This window comes from Hermetia illucens, chromosome 1 (assembly GCF_905115235.1).
Source record: "Hermetia illucens chromosome 1, iHerIll2.2.curated.20191125, whole genome shotgun sequence".
Taxonomy (NCBI): Eukaryota; Metazoa; Arthropoda; class Insecta; order Diptera; family Stratiomyidae; genus Hermetia; species Hermetia illucens.
The window spans coordinates 57,542,638-57,558,153 of record NC_051849.1 but is presented as its reverse complement, the minus strand read 5'-3'; the positions used below and the strand labels follow the sequence as shown (position 1 = coordinate 57,558,153).

General features: G+C 41.6%; 1 protein-coding gene across 2 annotated transcripts in view; it reads right to left on the bottom strand.

Annotated features, from left to right (window-relative positions):
* The window catches only part of LOC119647207 (syntaxin-1A), a 212,770-nt gene that overhangs the window by 20,781 nt on the left and 176,473 nt on the right, over nucleotides 1-15,516 (bottom strand). Inside the window, exon 8 of one of the 2 annotated variants that reach the window (XR_005248812.1) lies at nucleotides 2,892-3,180. The gene's annotated coding sequence lies outside the window, so the exon portion shown is untranslated. Of the gene's footprint in view, nucleotides 1-2,231; nucleotides 2,428-2,891; nucleotides 3,181-15,516 lie in introns of both variants that reach the window. The other variant, XR_005248811.1, reaches the window with a different exon arrangement.

The following is a 15,516-nucleotide window of genomic DNA, read 5'->3' as shown; positions in this document are numbered from 1 at the left end:
AACCACTTGTTCCCTTCATCAATGCAAACTTGTTTGCCAACTTGTTTGCACTGATGAAGGAAACAAGTGGTTCCCGAAATATCGGTATTTGCAAGAATAAATACCCACACCAACGAAAAAGAAACAACAAGTTTTTATTACTTCAATTAATTAATCGTTGGAAACACCGCATAATTTCACTCTGATATGGAAGCTGTCACTGGACTGCTTTGAAAGAGATGACTCTCTAAATTGCTCTCCCCAAATTTGACGCTGTAAAGAGGAGATTGAACGATGAAGGCGAACGTATGTCCTAAGCATATAGTTGGAGAGTCGTCCAAGTCGGAGGAAAATTGACTTGTAGTTATTCTCGCAACTGTAAAAGCTCAGCATGATCAGCTATTAAAGGAGAGATCGAATCATGTAGTCTCGCGCGTTGGAAGAGACAGGGGTGATCTTTAGTTGGTGCTACACACCCGCTCAGGTTCGAACATTGCCGATAGTCCCTCGAGCTGCCAAACCTTGAATATTGTTTATATTTCTTTATATGATTTTGTAGGCAGGAATACTCATTTGAGCGTCGCTGCTTAGTGCGGCATTCAGATTCAGAGAGAATATTGCGAAACTGACTGCAGTCCACATGGGACTGAAAATTTGCTGACATCTTTGTTATTTGCTGGGTTCTATTAAACTAGGGGAATCCGAAATCATCAGCTCGGAAGAGAAGCTATCTCAATTCGTGGATATGAGTTCGAAAAGATGGGATAAATCACTGAAAAAAATGAAAAAATTAAACAGATCAACCATTTTGCTCCGGAATTTCTTCGACAGTTTTGAGCAGGAAAGTAGAAGCGAATAACGATAAAGTATGTGATCTGTAGAGTGAATGGATGTTGATACTAAACTGCTTGCACAATAGATGAAGGATTGATGATTCATAAGTACGGCCAATCTTGGTATTCATTTCAATATTTTAGTTTCTTTCATACGGGGAATACCACTCTAAGTATGATCAAACCGTCCATTGTGGACGCAGCCTGACCATTTGCCTGTACGTCCGGATGACTCCAAGTAGTTAGAGCAATGGACTGTCATAGTGGAAGGTCGCGTTACAATTCTGACTGGTGCAGAGGGATTTCTTATCGTGACTGGATGTGGGATACCAGGCGACTCAGCTGTGAATGAGTACCTGAGTTAAATCAGGGTAACAATCTCGGGCGAGCGCAATGCTGACCATTTTGCGTCCTACAGTGTTCTGTAGGCCCTTATCTGTTTGGATTTTTGCGCGAACGATTATTATTATAGACTATCTAGAATTGGATGGACAGCTTTTTGATGTGATATGTCAATGTCCATTCTTCAAGTTCGGCTTTTCTGTGCTTAACTGCTATTTGCTTCGCTTTATTTGATATTTCAGCTCCTCATAAATCCGCTTCATAGAATTTGTCTGTAGAAATGAGGCTTTGTTTTTATTATTTGTCACCACGAAATTCTAGTTTTTTGCATGCCGTTAATATATACCTTTTGTTCCCTACTCCAGTACCGACGGTGGTAAAATAAAATTCGATGTGGGTAGTGTTGGTTTAATTAGCAGGCTGGTTTTGACTATGGTTACATCGCAATGTTTCTAAAACTTGGTTGAGAATTGCGTTTTTTCAAATCGCGTAGAATGCAAACTAAGTCGTGCATCCATTTGTAGATATGATAAGCATGTGCTTATAATCCCTTTTTCCATATAAAAATATAAGGATATTGACGAATATCTTTTATATGTTATTTGTATGCCCTCTCAAGTGATAGAGCGAAACTTCTCCCTGGGTATCAGCTTTCATTTTCAACTTTCCTTGTTGATTTATCAACAAAAAGGGCTTTGTAAAGAAATTTTGAATATTAAGCCATTTAAATGAATGCTAAAGTTGTCCCTTTTGTGGTTAGGTAACCAGTAGCGAGTTTTGTATGCTTCCGAGGTCCATTCTGTTCATATACTCACATCCAATATCTTGCAAACAATTTGATGTTCAATTTTTTGTTTTGAAATAACCTCAAGAACTATTTGAATTTATCTAAATTTTGAATCATTTGAAGTATATCACTGTGAATAATTGATATAATACAAAGAAAATACATTTAAGTGTCATAAGAAATTAAAACCAATAAAAGTGATCTTCATCTATCTGAAATTGAAAATTCTAGCAATACAAAAAACTATTGTTTTACTTTTGCATATTTTGAAAAAACTACTAAAATTTTACCCGATAAAAATTCATGTTATTTTTTAGTGCCGTTCTTTAAATGTTTTTCTTTTTTGTATCTTTTGCTTGACTTCAATGCGCACACATAAATACTGATTATTTCTTGGTTTTCCTAGATAAGTCCAAGATAGCCGGCTAACGTTGATCCAGCTACAATCAGTAGAATACTCAAACACACCAAGATAATGATTTTCTTCTGCACAATTTCAAAATTAAATTGAAATTTATTTGGAAAGATAGAATGAAAAGAAAAAAAAGAAATATTATTGTTTTTAAAGTTCTTTTGACGATTTAAAATGTTTTATTTTGACGATTTTTTTTTTATTTTATTTTAGATTCTTAATATATAATTTTTGGTAAATGTAATATCCACTGATAATCTTGAATCAAATGAATATAATTGCTGATATCAATTTTTGGATTTTGAACTGATAATAGGAGATGAATTCAACTAAAGTGTTACAATTAGCGATGATTCGAAATATGAGCAGGTGAGAAAGTCAAATTTTAGTGTATTTATATGTACTGTTTACTCGTCAAAGTACAACATTTTGCTACGTCTAGAATATAGCAATAAGGTAAAAAATGTATTGAGCGCTCTTAATCAAAGGACAGATAATGAATTAAATGCATTTTAAAGATAACAAAGTATAGCGATACCTGTAGCCATTTATTGTGTTGCGTTGTTTCTCTTTATCCTCCTATTACGATATTATTATTTTGATTTTTTTTTGTAGGACCATAGCAATATTTTGTCAATATTCTCTTTTAGATTTGTTTTTGTTTTTTCATTTTTTTATTTTATTATTTTAGAGTTTTCTTGTTATATTTTTATGATTTTCTTGAAGGTGGTGGTGGTGGTTGTTCGTGTTTACATAAAGTAACTACTGACGTATGCGGCCACAATTAGACCCAAGACAGTGAGACATATCAGAATCATGATCTTCTTCTGCGGTTGTGCAAATATTGTGCAAAAATGAATGAATATTACAATTAACAATATTATGAATGAGTATTGAGTATCGTTGAGTTGTACTTGAAATATTATTTTTTAAAGAACAATATATATTGAAAATATATCGGTTAAAATAATAAATTATTATAAAAGAAAGATTGGGGATATATTTGAAATAATTCAAATAGGGCACACTTAGTGGTCAGGGAAAAACAGATATACATGGAAAGAAACTATCAAACTCATTTTCTATATTTCATGCTTAAAAAAATAAAACTTAATATTAATAAGAACATTGGCAAGAATTCAACAAAAACTCCAACTTCCTTTAAGGATTATAAATATATTAATATATTATTAGATATTCTACTTGTAGTTTCATTCACAAAATTGTTAAATTGTTAATATTAATCAATAATTATTCAAATGCATAATTGTATAATTATATTTGTGTTTACATGCAAGTTATTGTTAGCGAAATGTTTTTTCCAATAATTCCAATGCAATGTTATCTCATTTCCCAAAGAGCCTCAGGATGCTGAGGCGACTTGCTATTTATCCAATATTATCTTATGTCTTAATCTGAAAGATTACTCGATTTTGTGTTTAACTTACAGAAAACATAAATTACTTGGGTAATTATAATTTTCCTTATGGATATCAGTTCCACTTCTACTGAACTAAAAAGCCAAATAAAAAATAAGTAGATGGCCGGAAAACTTTGCGTTCCGGAAATAACTTTGACGTTTCTTATCTCCATAGGCTTCGAATTGAATCGAATCCCTCGAATCAATCCATTGAGCTCTTGTTTTTATATTATTAGCAAACAAATTTGCTACATTTCATCTCGCTGTCCTCATTAAGCAAGACCCAACAATAAATGACATTGAATAAATTGAATGATATTCCCAATCAATTTTTGTTACCATGTCAGGAAAGCGCCTGCGATTATCTGAACGTATGAATAATTCTGGAAAGATGACTGTCATCCTTTTAGAGCTATCAGAGACTTTGCAAGGATTACTTATATCGTGGCTAAAGAACAAAAACTTCACCTTTTTTGGGGACCAGGTAGAACTATTACAGAATATTCCGACGAGATTCAGGAGCTTCTCCTCCTCGTCACTATAGCCTATTACGGTACGTAACATAATTCGCATTAGAAAGGTATTACTGTGATATAAACTTCTTCTTCCCGACTAAATTTATCGGTGTCAACTACACACTGTCAATGAAGCTATCATCGGCATTTATTCATTATTGCTGAAGATATTTAAGAAATACCTTTGCTAAACCGCATAAATCAGATTAAAGGGCAGATTTGTTTAGTTTCTATTATGTAGTATGTTAAATCAATTTCACCCCAGAAGTTGCACAAAAATAGACTTTCATGAGCTTCTTCTCACAGTTGAACCGGCTTTTAATTGTGTACATACAGGCATTGTTGACATATAAAGGCCATCGGCAGCTTACTCAGTAAAATAAAATTGCTAAGATTAGAGAAAATGGTCCCATGATGGGCCGACCAGAAAAATGTTGTTGGTAACGTTAAATTATGGAAATCCCACACAGTAGCCTTCGAAGAAATCCAGGGCATTGACAAGCAAGTAGCAAGCATTGTTGACCCAAAGGCAGCATATAAGACGTAAGCAAATCAGTCTAAAATGCAGGTCCTATGGGAGAGTCTGTATATCGGCCGCCAACACCCATGCGCAATGTGATCGGAGGGTCACACATTAAGGAAGGACGACAATTGTATTGTTGGCTATGTCATGCAGTGAAACCCACTCTCACAATATAGCCGGGAATATTACCTATGTCAACACAGCGTCAAAAAACCTAACAACGATAGTGATCCTTTCACCCCTCTTTAAGATGGGAGCTACGAATTTACCAAAGTACACTCTGCGTGTGGTGTGGTGTTCACTGAAGGCAGATAATAACCTATGACTCCTGCTCACTTCATTGTGGAGTATAGAACATCCGTACAGTTCTTTCCTGTATTGCTACATTTTTCCTATTTGATTTTCAATGAGACTATGCTTAATTTCATTATCACCCCACTTTGCAAGTGATAGACCTAGAGCAACGAGACAGCACAAAGACGAACACAAATATCCATAACCAAACGAGATTCGAACCCAGGATAGTGAAAGACTAAGAGGCTGACGCTTCGATATTTTTTGCTTTCTTCATGACTTTGACATATAGAAATCGGAGTATTCGAAGATGTGCAAGTCTTTATTACCGAGGACTCACGCATAAACTCCTATGATTCGAATTGTGGCTTATTCAATTTGTGGGTTCATAGAAATATTGTAGTAGCCACTAAAGTTACCATAATTGCGGTCATCACTGAGTAAATTTTGAAAGCGACTGAAGATTATTTCAGCCACCAAGATTATTCATATATTTTGTAGTGAAGCTACTTTTTTGTTTAAAACAGGTGTTTTGCCAAATTTAGGAAGATAGTCAGGATAATCTAGGCTCAATGTTTTTCTAGTATAATATTCCAAATAAGCAACTTGGCACAGTGAAAATTGGCCGGGATCGCTGCAGTGTTTTCAAAAACGCCACATCAGAAAAATTCTTTTGTAGCGTTCTTTTAAAACGTGGCAGCTAATCGCTCACTTCAGCTTCGAGTAAACATCATATAGTATAATCAGCAGAAACTACAAGACTAGAATCTATAATCAGAGTGAAATTATGCGGTGTTTCCAACGATTAATTAATTGAAATAATAAAAATTTGTTGTTTCTTTTTCGTTGGTGTGGGTATTTATTTTTGCAAATACCGATATTTCGGGAACCACTTGTTCCCTTCAATAAATACCCACACCAACGAAAAAGAAACAACAAGTTTTTATTACTTCAATAGAATCTATAACATACTCTCGTCAAACACGCCGATCAATAGAATTTTAGCCAGTTTGAATTTCAATTGTGTCACGGATATTTATCTTTGCCTTCGTGCTCGTCTCGTTTCTGGAAGCTTATGACGTATTACGACAAAGAAAAGAAATCAAAATGGAACAGAAGAAAAAAAAATAGCAATTAGATATATAGAAGGAAGGATCTTTTTCGGCTACATTTTTAAACGTTTCTTTTTCATGAGAAACATCTAGGAGTGAAGCGACTTCTAGAGAAATACTGGGAGAAAAGAAGAGCGCATATGTTATGTTAAACAATTACAGTAACTTTTCTGGCAAGGCGAATTATAATATATCACCGCCTGAAATGCACATGATCAGAGTAGAATAAGAGGATGCTCAACTAGAAGAAATTGCTGTGTTCGTTACCTTCGCTAAAAATCTGCTAAATTTCTTCGGCTCTTACTCGAACGAAGAGGAAAAGTTGATTCAACTCAAATTCCACTGAAAAATGTTGCCCAAGAGCAGTGAACAATTTCGAATATTCCTGACACTGATTCAGAGCTTCATTGCGAAAATTGCCACAATAAAACACCATATTTAATTGGAATCGATTTAACTAAAACGCTTTCAAATGGCTGAAAGAGGGGATTATAAGTCATCAACTTCTCATCCTTTTCGACCCTGGATTTCCGGTTTAACTGACATCTGATCTAGGTCCTCCTGGACTGGTAAGAGACCTGACACAAATAATTTACGATCAAGAAATACCAAATGTATTTACATCAAGAGTACTTGTGGCGCGGCAGGATCTGCAGCATTCGAAATTTATTTCGGATGTTGCGGATGCGGACGGGTAGCTGGCGCTGAACGCGGAAACTCTCCACTCACTCGTTTTCAGAACGCACCGGGGGAGTGGAGAGCCAGCGGTAAAAAATGCCGTTGGTTGGGACAGTAAGGACCGCATGGAAATAAGTCGGTCTCTTCTTTATCCAACCGTGGCGCGGAACACTTCGACTCGCGTTTTCCTCGTAAAGTCAAAATATTATAATCAAAAAAATAAGAGTTAAATAGTTAAAGTAAATCAAGTCAAATCATTACAAGTCCAACCTTTTCTTTGCTTTCGATCCGATCTCGACTTTTCTATTTACTGCCCTCGACACCCAAAAGTTACTACGAAAATTCCCCGGGCATCTCACAAGAGCGAGCTTGTCGTGCGAACGGACAATGTTCGATTCCAACAGTGAAGATTAATTAAAGTGGTGACCCCGATAGGAAAAAGTGACAAATTATCCGCCATCGCCGCCATTGGTGAAGTTCTATTGACGACAAAATTCGTCCGAGCAACACGGCAGAAATAGAACTTCCAAACACCTTTCACACACCGGACCAGCCATCATTGCCACGACCTTCCGACAATCTTTGCAGGAAATACTATCCGCGCTTCAGAAGTGTTCCCAAGGTGTGTGGGCGGATTAATGGCGTAAAAGTCTGACGACGTTCGTCAACAAAAAGAAAGTGTCTACGAGATCTCCATATTGCATTCCTGTAAACGCCAGAGTAGCGGACATTCTTGGTAATCGCTTTGAATTGTGGCTGTGTCGCTCGCAACTGTTCCGAGTCCGTGCCCAGCTCGCGCCGCTCTTTCGGCATTTTCTTTTCATCTTGGACAACGGCTCGTGGACAAAAGGAAAATCAGAATTGGGCAGAGTCCAGCCCGCGATCAGGTTCAGAGCAATTGGGCGCTGCAGGATTCGGAAAGGATAAGTTGAACAACCGCCCGGTCTCCTCGCAGTCAGTGGCCGCGTCATTGCCGTCGTCATTTTGCAGCAAACGGACGTCCCCAGCACCGCCAACGCCGCAGCTACAGCCCGGCGAATTTGATCCAGCGCCGCCGTCGAGGAGGACCCCAGCTCGACTGGAAATTATTAAATATATTTATCTCATCTCTATATTCATTTTATATTCAATTGTAGCATTAGTTGTGCAATATTTACACGAATTATTCATTATATTAAAAAGTGTTAATAAAATTAAAGCCGCTGCAAGAGACAGCGTTGAGGTGTTTCGAATCGCGAGTTCTCTGTTTTCCCGATGTTTTTGGTCTGCGCTGGAGAGCGTCCGCTTCGGTCGTCGTTTTTCTCGGTTCGTGCGTGCATTTGTGGGTACGGCCTGCCGTGTTGGTGTAAATTTCACCGCGTTTCAGTATAAACTCACCGCGTCTGCATCACAATCTCGTACTTCTCGGTAGGAAAAATGTCGTTTGACAGTAAAGACGCGGCAGGCCCATCGGACCCACAAGTGACCGCCCTCGCCGTACGCGTTCCTCCGTTTTGGCGTCGGAACCCCGAGCTGTGGTTCGTGCATTTGGAAGCACAGTTCCAAATGTCCGGCATCACATCGGACGCGACCCGTTTCAACTACGCGGTGGTCGGCCTGGACGAAGAGTCCATACTTCTGGTGTCCGACGTAGTGAAGTCGGCATCGTACGCTCAGCTCAAGAGCGAGTTGATCAGGCGCCTGTCGGCAAGCGAGTCGGCAAAATTAGACCACTTGCTGGCGGGTTTAACGTTGGGTGATCGAACTCCCAGCCAATTGCTTCGTGAAATGAGGCAATTGGGTGGGAGCAAGATCGGCGACGACCTGATCAAGTCGCTCTGGCTGCGTCGGCTCCCGGAGGGCACCCAGGCGATCCTAGCCTGCGTCTCCGGTTCCTTGGAGGAACTGGCAGCAACGGCCGATCAGGTACAGGAGGTGTACGTTCGCCCAACCATAGCGGCCGTTCAACCACCGTCGGATGAGGTCAGCGACTTACGGCGCGAGATCGCGGCCTTAACTGCCAGCGTGGCCGAGATGCGGGCGACGTTGGACGCTCAGCGTTCGAGTGCCAGGCCGCGAGCTCGCTCACGGTCTGCCACACGAAAAGGGCGTTCGGGTAGCAGGTCGTCAAGACAGCCTGCGGACCAGGGTATTTGCTGGTATCATCGTAACTTCGGAGATAAAGCGACAAGATGCACGCTACCTTGCAAATTCGCGCCTACCACAAAAAACTAGGTCCGCGGGGGGTCTTGGCGACTGCCACCCAGAGCGCAGCGCCACGTCGCCTAACTATTTTCGACCCCCTCAGCAGGCGCAACTACCTCGTCGACACGGGTGCGGAGGTTTCGGTTCTTCCCGTACCCCAGCATCATCGACTATACCCACAACCCCTCAAACTGGCGGCAGCAAATTCCTCCCGCATCAATACATACGGGTACAGGCAAGTGGACGTGAGTCTTGGCTTGCGTAGGACGTTTCCGTGGCGTTTCATCCTGGCGGATGTCAGCTTCCCCATATTAGGCGCAGACTTCTTGTGTCACTATGGGTTGCTGGTGGACTTGCAACATAAGTCCCTTATAGACCCCACAACCAAACTAAATTCGTCGGGCCAAATGGTATCTCACGCTGACAATAACCTTTCCGTTCTTTTGGAAGACATCTCCGACTCTCGTGTTCGGACACTCCTCCAAAAGTTCAGCCAGATAACTACCGAGTGTAGTCTCTCGAAACCAGTAAAGCACAATGTGCAGCACCACATAAATACTACTGGTTCCCCGATTTTCTCAAAGGTGCGTCCTCTACCACCCCAGAAACTGGCTATCGCGCGGAAAGAATTTGAACAACTTGTTCAACAGGGTATCTGCAGGCCCTCAAACAGCTGTTGGTCTTCCCCTTTACATATGGTTCCTAAGCCAAATGGCGAATGGCGTCCCTGTGGGGATTACAGAAGGCTAAACGCACAGACTGTTCCTGACCGATATCCGATTCCACTCATCCACGACTTTGCGCATCACCTCGCGAATTGCCGCATCTTTTCGACCTTGGACTTAGCCAAGGCATACCACCAAATCCCAGTAGCTCCTGAAGACATTCCAAAGACGGCAATATGCACACCCTTTGGACTCTTCGAGTTCACCCGAATGACTTTCGGATTGTGCAATGCGGCGCAAACCTTTCAAAGGTTCATTCACTCAGTCCTGCGAAACCTCGATTTCTGTTTCGTCTATTTGGATAATGTTTTGGTCGCTTCTTCTACTGAGTCTGAGCACTTAGCCCATCTCGAGTGCATTTTTCAACGTCTCCTTGAGGCCGGTTTAGTCTTAAACGTTGAGAAGTGCAAATTCCTTCAAAAACAGGTGAGATTCCTCGGCCACTCCATTTCCTCTGAAGGAATATAGCCCGACCCAGACAAGGTGCAAGCAATCACAAGCTTCCCGCGTCCAAAAACAGTGAGGGAGTTGAGGAGGTTCTTGGGCATGCTAAACTTTTACCGTCGTTTCCTGCCCAAGGCCGCCCATCGCCAGTCCGTTTTGAACGCGTACTTGTCTGGCCCCAAAACAAAAGACACGCGAGAGATTGTGTGGTCTGAAGAGGCTGTCTGCGCGTTCAATAAATCCAGACAGCAACTGGCTGATGCTACACTTTTGGCATTTCCTCATCAAGATGCACCCCTAGCCGTTTTTGTTGATGCCTCTGACATCGCAGTAGGTGCTGCCCTTCACCAAAAGGTGGACCAAGTTTGGCAGCCGTTGAGCTTCTTCTCGAAGCAGTTGAATCCCGCTCAACGGAACTACAGCACCTACGATCGCGAACTGCTCGCCGCATACCTGTCCATCAAATACTTCCGTTTCTCCCTAGAAGGCAGGCCGTTCACAGTGTTCACGGACCATAAGCCTCTCACGTTCGCTTTGAAACAGAAGCCCGACAAAGCGTCCCCTCGTCAGCTTCGACACCTGAGCTTCATAAGCCAGTTCACGTCAGACATCCAGCACGTGTCCGGGAAGGACAACATTGTTGCTGACGCTTTGTCTCGTGTCTCCGAAGTCAACATCCCCGCCTCACTCGATTTCTCGGCTATTGCCAAGGCGCAAGAGGATGACGCAGCACTTCAGAGCCTCAAGTCCAACCCCAAATACAAATTTCGGGAGTTGCCCATCTTCGGCTCAAACCTCTCGCTCTGCTGCGAAGACTCGGAAAAGGGACCTCGGCCATACATTCCGGCCACATTTCGCAAGGAAGTGTTCCACGCAGTTCACGACTTGGCGCATCCCGGCATCAGGACAACAAACCGGTTAGTCACCGGAAAATACTTCTGGCCCTCCATGAACAAGGATATCAATTCCTGGGCCAGAGAGTGCATCGCATGCCAGAAGTGTAAAGTCTCCAGGCATGGCTCATTCCCCCGCACTACCAAGCGTTTCCACACCATACACCTCGACATAATAGGGCCTTTGCGAGACTCGCACGGTTACAAGTATTGCCTCACAATCATCGACAGGTTCACGCGGTGGCCTGAGGCAATACCTCTGAAGGACATTACGGCGCAATCTTGTGCCGAAGCCCTCTGCCGAGAGTGGATACCTCGCTTTGGCGTCCCTGCAGTGATCATCACTGACCAGGGAATGCAATTTGAGTCCACCCTTTTCTCCGAGTTAGGCAAACTCCTGGGTTTTAAACGCCAGCGGACTACTGCATACCACCCGCAGTCCAATGGGATGCTAGAACGTTGGCACCGGACGCTGAAAGCCGCCATTGTGGCACGCGACGACCCGTCCTGGACTCAAGTCTTGCCTCTCGTCCTACTCGGCCTTCGTACAACCCGCCGAGAGGAATTTGCTGCCAGCCCCGCGGAGCTGGTTTACGGGGAGAACCCAAGACTCCCAAGCGATCCGGTCTTCGACAAGAGATCGGGTCTCACGGAGTCGGGGTTGGTGCGTCTGCTGAGGGACAATCTCCGACGCATCAAAGCGCCACCACCCATTCGACACTCGTCCATACCTGCTTGTTCGCCCAAGGAACTGGACACGTGCACGCACGTGCTGATCAGGACGGATGCCGTCCGGAAGCCGCTGCAGCCTCCATATGAGGGCCCGTATCGCGTTCTCGAGAGGGGAGAACATTTCTTCCAGCTCGAGATCGGTGGTCACAAAAAGGCGGTCTCTTTGTCCAGGCTGAAACCCGTGTGCGCCCCGAAGCAACGTCGTGTCCGCTTTGTGGATTAACGGCGAACGAAGTTCGGGGATCCGTCGCCGAAACCCCCTAGGTTTCGTCTGGGGGCGGAGTGATGTGGCGCGGCAGGATCTGCAGTATTCGAAATTTATTTCGGATGTTGCGGATGCGGACGGGTAGCTGGCGCTGAACGCGGAAACTCTCCACTCACTCGTTTTCAGAACGCACCGGGGGAGTGGAGAGCCAGCGGTAAAAAATGCCGTTGGTTGGGACAGTAAGGACCGCATGGAAATAAGTCGGTCTCTTCTTTATCCAACCGTGGCGCGGAACACTTCGACTCGTGTTTTCCTCGTAAAGTCAAAATATTATAATCAAAAAAATAAGAGTTAAATAGTTAAAGTAAATCAAGTCAAATCATTACAAGTCCAACCTTTTCTTTGCTTTCGATCCGATCTCGACTTTTCTATTTACTGCCCTCGACACCCAAAAGTTACTACGAAAATTCCCCGGGCATCTCACAAGAGCGAGCTTGTCGTGCGAACGGACAAGATTAATTAAATACTCAGAACTCTAATAAAAGTCGATGTCATTGACAGTTTTCTTCGGTATCTTTGCTAGAATATTCAAACTTATCACAGATAATTACCCCTCCGTAAGAAGTTACCACCAACACGTCAGAATTTTACCGATGATGGCAGGAAATTAGCTTTTTCGACCCTTGTCTAGTCTTTTGACTCAGGAGGAAAGCCAACAACCAAAATGACGGTTTGCCCAGAGCACCGATTTAGATAATATCAATTATCATCAACGCCATTACCTATGAATTACCTTAACTGTCATTTCTCATTTTTCGAATCATCACACATACCTCAAACCCGAGTCGACGCAGGATTGAGGAAAATCCTCATAAAGTGAGAAGAACCAACCATGGCCTGGTTTCACAATTGACAGCGGTGCCACTTTCAGAAGTCATTGCATCGCCATTCCAAAGCAACTCTAAAGCCATGTACTGCAAAACTTCGCCGAACTAAGGGTGGAGGAGGAGAGAAATCAGATGGAGCAACTGGCACAAGGATACGTATATTAGAAATTAACGGGCATGGGCAGCGAACGACCCTGGCGAAAGTGTATAGTCTGGACCAAAGGCCAAAATAGACTTCTCAACATCTCTAGCGGATCTGACGCAGATCAACATTCTTGAGTGGTGTGATGGTTGCTATTTATCCGCTGCCTCTTTAGTTGGAATTACTTTGAGGAAGTATCAGATGCAGTTCATGAATATCTATCCACCATGAAATAAACCCCAAGAAAACTCGCGGCATATCCTTACAAACTACACATACTTATAAACTACATAAGGCCTGTCATAAGACAGTCTTGCTCCTGATCATGCTAGATACAAAATCCATATGGTCAGAGATCAGATCATGTATATCAGCTCCTGTGTCTAGTTCCACAAGAGCATTGCTACAAGAAGTAAAACTCTTCAATAGGCCTGGTACCCAATTCACCTCTTTTCCGTGTAATGTCACAATTTTAACAAGCTTGAGATTTATGCGAGTAACCCGACATACATAGTGAAATCAATAAGTAGTAGGACTGACTTTTTTGAGCCAAACAAAGTGACGAACGGAGTCCGATCGGCCGGGAATGGCGACAGGAGCCTTAACAAACAGAACCCAACCTGCGTGTCGGTGTAGAGTGATCACACCATTTCTTGTGAACAGCTATTTAAAAGTGTCGTCATCTTGCAACGGAATCTCAAGCTATAGCGCTTTCTGCTTCAAACTTGGATCGTTCAAACAATCATCGTAGAAAACAAGTCTCAAAAATGTTGAGTGATGAACAAAAAGCGAATCGAATATTTTGAATTGCATTAGAGAAAACCCAAATTTCTAATATGGTTATCAGAAATGAAACCTATTCTTTTTTGTACGACGTGGAAACGAAACGCCACGTTTAGAATGACACACCATTAACTCTTCTCATCCAAAAAATCCCGAATTAGCGACTTCAAGGTAAAGACCATGCTTCTGGTCTCTTTTGATCTTCATGGTTTCACAAGCAGTTTTACCTCCTGGGCAAACCCTGAATGATCAGTTTTACGCGGAAATGATCAAGCAAGCAAGTTCAATTACAAACAGCACCAAAATTCAAAATTTAACTTGGTTATTTCAATCTTTTTGAGTTTCGGCATCTATGAAACATAACCAACAAGCAAAATACACCGTTAATAGTTCCGGACTATGTCCAGGTGCGCTACTAAAAAAACCATAAAAAGTTATCGAAGCTGGCGATGATATCATCCATGAAGGACTAGTGACGTGACACGTTTTGATCACATCCGAAATGAGGATATCCGCGATTGATATGGGATTGCACCGATCGTAGAAAAATTGCGAGAGAGGCGTTTTCGATGGAATAGTCACGTAGTTCGCGCTAACGAGAATTCACTTGCCAAGATTGATCTGAACATCGAAGCCCTTGGTAAACAACGGTGGCTTGATACGGTGGATGGGGATTTGAAAGCCTCCAAATCAGGCTTTTGATAGAACCAAATGGCAAAATGGATCACGATGGATTGGCCCTGCTTGTGAACGGGACAAAGACTGAAGAAAAAGAAGAATATATGGAGCTCAAAAATGACGCCATTATTAATACAGAACAACGATTTTGGGCTAAAAAACCCATTGCAATGATTCGCAAATTTATCAGACTGTTTTCCCCTTCATTGGACTCTATGCGTAACATTATGGTATTATTGATGGAATTGTTACCAAGAGAACAGTTAATAAATCGTGTGGGTAAGCAACACACATTATTAAAACTAAAATACCTATTTGTTTCTAATATAGTTTAGTTCATAATAATAGAATTTAATTTCATGCCGATCAACAATAATAAAATACACAACGAAGTGATATAACTAAAACAAATAAATAACATGCATCAAATGGAGTAATACTTGTATTTTTATTTGATCAATAATAATATTATAACGTCGCTTAATAAAAATTATAAAACAACTTTCCTAGATAAGTATAAATATAAACGTTCAATATGTTCCAATGTACTTAATATCGCTTTAGAAATATATAAATGTAATACTACGGTGTTGTTTGAAATAAATTATATAAATTGTAAAATAATCAGACAATTATCAAACGACGAAATTTAAATATCAAGGATTCAATAGCAGTAAAGCAAAATATTTTAAAACAATAGAATTCTCGTCGTTTGACAACCGCCCTAAGTGCGTATTATTTGAATGTTTTAAGGCTGACAGACATAGACAGTAATAGTTGAATAAATCTTTTCTTAAACACATCTAATATCCAAATGACTTAATGGCGAATGAAATATATGAATAATTATCTAACGGATAGAAACTAGTCAATTTCAATTCTAGATAAATCACAGAGAAATTAAATAAAATGATATTGCTTAAATTTTGAGAGAATTACTAGAGGCAC